The following is a 7,029-nucleotide window of genomic DNA, read 5'->3' as shown; positions in this document are numbered from 1 at the left end:
ATAATTGTTTGTTTAAGTATCTTACGTTAACAAACAACTTTTTTATAAAAAAAATATATATGTTTACAATAGCATATTTTAAAATGTGTAATTAATATATATACAAAGTTATATTTAACAATATTTTCTTTTTCCGCTTTTATTAAATCATTGCAGAATCATTAAATCATTTTCCAATCTATTTGAACTCGGTTAAACCAATGTTTACATACAGGGGTGTCTCCCTTCGTACTAGGTTGAAGGGCTTCCATAAACCTATGTACACAGAAAATGATAAAAACATGAAAACTAAATTTTTTTCTTTATTATTTTTTGCTTCATAGTGTGTCTCGCTTATAGTAGTGTAGGCAGAGGGAACCTGGGGACCTAGTGTTAAGATACTCTATTCCCATTAAGACTCTTCCATTCCCCACTTTCTGCCGAACTCTTGAGGTATTTTATGTAGTGTGGCTGAACTCTGGATGAAAATATTAAATATTTCATTTCCCAAAGCGAGAATCGAATTGACAACTGTCACGCTTATAGTCGCAAACATGTGCCGCTGCGACAAAACGCCCTCAATGTTTTTTTGGATATTTATTAAAAATATAATCTTGTTTGAAATAGTAACTGATAATCCTACTATAATTTTTGTTTCCAATCTAATTAGGATGACTACAAGCCGAAGTTGAAGTAGATGAAAACTTTTACTATGTTGTCCATTTTCACGATGAAAATGTTTAAAAAATAAATAGGCTATAATATGAACTGTTCATACTTGTTCGATAAGATTCTATCAAGATTAGATATTCTATTACCAATTAGTCTTAAATTATTGTGAAATTCCCGATTCACGTGTCTGGTGTTTCATATTATTTAAGTTTCCAAAAAAAAATGTCTGGAAATCAATTAGTTTTTAACTGCGGTTTCGCCGGCGTGATTAAATGGGTGTAAGTATTAAAAAGGGTCTTTTTTAGTGCCTGATGACCTACAGTGCCACAGGTCTTAGTAAAAACAATTATCGTGACGTTAACATACTATTTACCTCATCTTCACGCTATATTCCAGACTCAGCAGAGTAGGCAGAGGGAACCTAGTGCTAAGCACTCTGTTCCCCAATTTTAGGGACATTACTTGTTAAGTGACGAAATTCAACGCCACTCTTTGTCTCGACGCCAGAGACAAGAAATGAAAATGGAAATTTAAATAAATATTTCATTTCTCAAGTGGGGATCGAGGCCGTTCGCGTTTACGTTCGCGTTAGTCACACTTTGTTCCCCTGTGCCACGACTGGCCTCAAGATAAATCAAATTCAAAATAAGAAAATTCTCCAAATAGGTAGATAATAGAATCATTTACAAAGTTTTTCTAAATTTTAAAACTCTTCAAACACGAGTATGCCAAGTTTGGTACAATGGCCACCAATGATGTTCATAACATGAAGATTTAGTAATAATTTGTAAAAATTAGTAGAAAACATAAGAACGATCAGTAAAATCAGATTTAAAATAGATGAATTAATGAATTATACTTTTGGTAACTTTATATCTTTCTATCAAGTCTAATAACAATAATCTTATTAGATTTTTGTAATTGTATTCAACCCATGCATGTATAATTTATAATTCCTATAAATGTTTAGTGCTTACTGTAAATAATAGTAAAAAGTATTCTATTAGATATATTATCTTCATTATTATAAAAAACATAATATCATAAGGAATTCTCACTAATCTTATTAGAAGATAATATAATATCGATTTTAAATAAAAATAACAAGTTACACTGATCTTATCAAATTTTCTAATTTTGTTTAAATTATAATATTAATGTTTGATGATGTTATTTAATTGTTTAACTATAACCCTGGCGATTAAAGGTTCCATATCTTATTCAAAGGTTCCTATGTTATTGCCAGTATATATAATTTATTTACACACAAGACTGTGAAATGATAAATTAAATGCATACGAATAAGTTTAATAAGTGTAAATGATTACTTGGCGGAGGGCAGAAGGTGGAGGGCGGAGAGCGGAGGGCGGAGGGCGAGCACGCGTCGCGGCGTCGCCACGTGTCCGCTTCATCCACGCATTGTTGTTGAAGTTATTTATGAATATTGTTGCTTACTGTTGCACCGAATATTGCAGACACGCGCTCCCGACACGCTCTTATGGACATCACTAAGCTATGGTCTTAGGTTTGCCAGCGAATGGATTGTATCTTCGTAAACAGTTTTAATCACAGTAAGTCTTTTATTAAATCGATGCTCTGACATCTCGGTGTCAGGGTTATAAAAATAAATATTAATTAAATATTTTTATAATATTATAGATATTATGAATAGATAGATGGTTATCGATTTCCAATAAAGTGCCAAAATAAACTAAAATAATTTAAGATACTTATTTACTTTTTTTTCAGCAACAATATCACGACAATATATTATTCGTTGCTTATCAAAATTATCAGGCGCTATATTTCACACAGCAACTTTAGATACGAAAAGGAAAATGTCGTTGTGAACTCTATATATATAAGAGAATATAACGAGAAAGTATCAAAATGATCAATAAATTATGAAATAATACAGCAATGTTAATGTTAAAGCCCGTCGATTGATATCGGAAGTGGGGCGGGATGGCCAGGCGTAGAGGGGCGACTTCCGTGTTCCGGCCTAGGCCTACTCCTCATAACTCATCATCAGCACCCTGCGGGAGGCCTGCACCCTCCGAACAATGAAAAATAAAGATTTGCGTGAATTATATTCCTCTGCGTAAGCAAAGGGGAAACATAAGTTATAAAAAGTGAATCCGCAACTTAGTCCAGATTGTTTTTTTATCTATGTATTTGTAAGATATTTTCTGCAGATATCTAAATACACAGAAATAAATATCTGTTAATAGATTTTAGGCGGAGGTACTCACAAAGAGACGAGGTCGCCGTGGTGCAGTGGCACGGCGTCTGATTAAAAACGACTATGGGTTCGATTTCCACTCAGAATAAAAATGGTTTTCGTTAATGGTTTGAACTTAGTGTTATGAAACTCCGTGCCCATTAAAATACTTCCGTTCACCACTTTCCGTCGAATGCTCGAGGCATTGTCTGCTGAGTGGAGAAATGGAAATACTCAATTAGAATGCAATTTTCCCAAGCGGGCATCGAATCCGTGTTTACACTCGCATGCTTTTGCCCCCGTCTCATCTTGTCTCATTTTATGAATACCAGACTTTTTCCAATAGATATAACCTTTAAATAAGAATTTATACAGTTCATATTCATAATTCATAATAATTATTTAGTGATATTTTTTATAATATTTTTATCTCGTCGTATAACTTAAAGGCTCGAGCTTAAAGGCTCTATTTTAAAGTAAGAAAAATTATATAATTCCAAAATTACTGAATCAGTTTAAAATCTCTCTCATTTATTTTTTATCTACCCCAAATTTACAATAAAATTAATGGCCACATGTATATTATATCGTACATATTTTCTATAAAACTTAGTGTTATATATGCCCCACGCTTATGCCCCACGTTGGTACTAGCCTTCCAAAAAACGAACTCGGTGGTTAAATGTTAACAAAATAAATATAAAAACTAGGTCATACATATTATTATTTATTATACATGTCTAACTAATTCTCTAGCTCTAATTACGCAAGGTGTCATAATTAGAATCTATTTGAAATTCAGCAAGTTATAATACTAGCGGCCCGCCCGCGGCTTCGCCTGCTTGAAATATAAGAATATAATTTCTATAGAAATATAATTTCAATCTAGATGAAATGCTAAAAGTGACTATTATATTTATTTTCATAAGGATGAATATCAAAATGACGCGGTGACGAACGCGGTCGCGTAGCGACGACGGTTGTTATTAACATGGCAGAATAAATTGCATGTCAAATTAGAAAGTATTTTAATTTATTAGTATATATGTGTAATGTAATATTATATAGCCTATAGCACTTCTGAAGAATGCAGCTTTCATACAAAACAAAAACAAAGTAAATCGATCCAGTAGATCCAGAGATCTTAGCGTTCAAACAAACAAACAAACAAACAAACAAACTCTTCCGCTTTATTATATTAGTATAGATATATTTTTTTTTTTCAGATTGTTTGTTTCAGATTTTACTTACTGAGATATGCATTAAAATTAATAAAACAGACTTAGATATTTCTTTAATATAAAAATACGTTAAAAACAAAGAATATTGACCTTATTTATATACTTATAGTTCTGTTTTCACTTTAGTTGCAACGTGAGATCGCATATCTGTCGCGATAGGCGGCCGTCAAAACAGTTGTCCCGATAGCGAAACAATGTGCCCCCGCCGCTTCGACGCTATCATGCCAGCCTTCCTTATCCTTCCTTCCGTACGTTCTCATTGGTATTCAAACCACGATTGAGATGTTCCATTTTAAATGTTATCGCCTAGTGACATTTTAACTGTAAACACCAGGTGTAGTGATAAAGACGTTGGTGTCAAATATTAAGTTTGAATGGAATTGTTTTGTTTTTAGGTTGCTTCAAACTGTTGAAACTATATGGTGTTTTCTTTCTTTATTGGTGTTTTATTTCTTTTAGCTTCATATCGCACTGTATATCGCACACTGCATAGTAGGCAGAGGGTACCTAGAGTTAAGATCTTCATTTTCTGATGAGTTCTGGAGGTATTGAGGGTTGGGTGGCGCAACTTGAAAATAGGAAAATAAAAACAAAATTTTAAATAAATATTTATTTTCTGAGATCAAATCTCCTGTGCCACAACTGGTCTCAAAGTATTTTAAGCTGAAAATTATAAATTATACATACATTGATTTCCTTACATAATATTTGAAAATAGGTTTTGTTGTTAATGAACAAAAAAGGGACATATTTAAAATAATTATTCATATGAATAGTTAATATTTAACTTATGACATTGTGTTTAACAAAATAGATATGATCTTTGATATCTAAAATTATAGAGTTTCATTTGTAAGTAAAATATTTTGTTATTAGATTTTGGGAATGTAAGGTATACATAATAACTTTTTTCACCTTCACGCTATATCACGCATATAGCAGGTGCAACCTAGTGCTAAGGCACTCCGCTCTTTTCTTTCCACCGAATTCTGACACCACTTTACTAGTTTCAATATTATTCTTTCATATTAGTAGTTATGAAATTGAAAAGTAAAAAAGATAAATCAAGTAAAGTAAAAAAGATAAAAGATAAATCAAGAGTTATAAAATTAAACCTAAATATACGCTATAAGTAATCGAGTACATTTCGACAAATTGACAGTACGTTTCGACTTTTTCGACCAATTGATATGCATCAGCTTCGTTTGACCACAATATAAAAAGATTTTTATATTCTTTTTAGCCAGCCGGTCTATTTGAAACAGTTGGATTTTGTTTTCTTTCACATAAAATATACGGCAGACATAAAACACTATACTTTTAATAATTTGCCGATTCTAATAAATAAAGATTTCAGACTTTTACAGAAAGGGTCTGCTCGAAAAACGACCGCCCGGGTTGCGTGCATCAGAATACAAACTCTATTGTATTTTATCATACATTCTTTTTTGCACCTTACGCGAATATATTTGCAATTTTAGTTGACAGGATTTATCATAAGATTTTTTTGCGTAACGATGATTCTCTTTTAAACTGACCATTTCTTCGGGTCTGGTTGCTATTAAATAAATTGGTACACACCTAATTCACCATTCTACAACATGAAAAAAAAAAACATCAACATAGCAAAGATAATTATTTTTTATCTGTGTTACATTATCTATATATATAAAATCGAAAGGTCACTCACTCATCACGAAATCTCAGAAACTACAAGGGCTAGGAATCTCAAATATTGCATAGGAGTTATTTATAGGACGTAGGTGCTCGCTAAGACGGGAATTTGCAATATTTGACTTCTAAGGGGTTGTTTTTGGGGTTGAAAGTTTGTATGACACTTCGTTACTACAAATGCTAGGAGTCTCAAATTTGGCATGGACGTCGCTTATAGGACGTAGGTACTCATGGAAATAGAAATTAATAATAACGTAGTTTACGCAGGCGAAGCCGCGGGCGGGCCGCTAGTATCTCTTATATTACTAAACTTTAATATCGGAATAACTGTGTGAGTACTTATTTTGTGTTGTAGATACAAGACTTGGAAAATTATCTAATAATAGTAAATATATCAAGATATTTTTGAGTTATTCTAGAATTATTAATAACATTAAAAAAAGAACAATTTAAGATTTCGAGATTGTTTTCCCCGAAACCATATAATTAACTCCAAGTCCCATGATTGACATTTCACTTCCAAGTTTCCGAGCGTGGGCTCGGGCGCTATGAAGGGTATTTATTATTTTTCTATTTAATACACATGGGTGCGTAAACAAAAAGGTAATGGTCGGGGTTGCGAGGGGCGGGGCCAGGTGTCAGTTGCAGAGATCTTATCTGTGCGGGGACGAGCCGGCGGCCGGCGGGCGAGCGGCGACGGCGACGGCGGCTGCTAGGAGGTAGTTGAGTCATATTGAACAATTGGTATGTAGATGAGAAAATAGGATATTTGCTTATGATATTTACTACTTTATTTCTTTTATTGTTTTCTTAGTTTCACACTGTATCCCGCACATAGCAGGGTAGGCAGAGGGAACTTAGTGTTAAGACATTCCGTTCCTCATTTTTCGTGGAATTCTGGAGGCCTTGACACTGGACACCAGAGCGAAGAAATGAAAATATGAAATATTTCAGTTCCTTGAGAGGGAATCAAACCCGCACTCTTGTGCCCCTGTGCCACGTCTAGCCTACTATTTATTATGTGTTTATAGTTTTAAATATGTCTTGAATTTGTAAGTTATTTAATTACGAATCTGTAATATATTTTTTCGTATATTTAGGTCACACCTGCATCAATTAAATTAAAATCGTTTTCATAAAAATGCTTATTATTTGAACCTCTCCGTATTTATTAAAAGCGCTATTTGAAACAAACATATCTAATAGATTTACCTAAAAGCGATGTTTTCTTTTAACTATCAT

This window comes from Heliconius melpomene, chromosome 11, assembly GCF_056956725.1.
Source record: "Heliconius melpomene rosina isolate 202511_hmr_F chromosome 11, ASM5695672v1, whole genome shotgun sequence".
NCBI lineage: Eukaryota > Metazoa > Arthropoda > Insecta > Lepidoptera > Nymphalidae > Heliconius > Heliconius melpomene.
The sequence above is the reverse complement of the archived record's forward strand: the minus strand, read 5'-3'. Positions refer to the sequence as shown.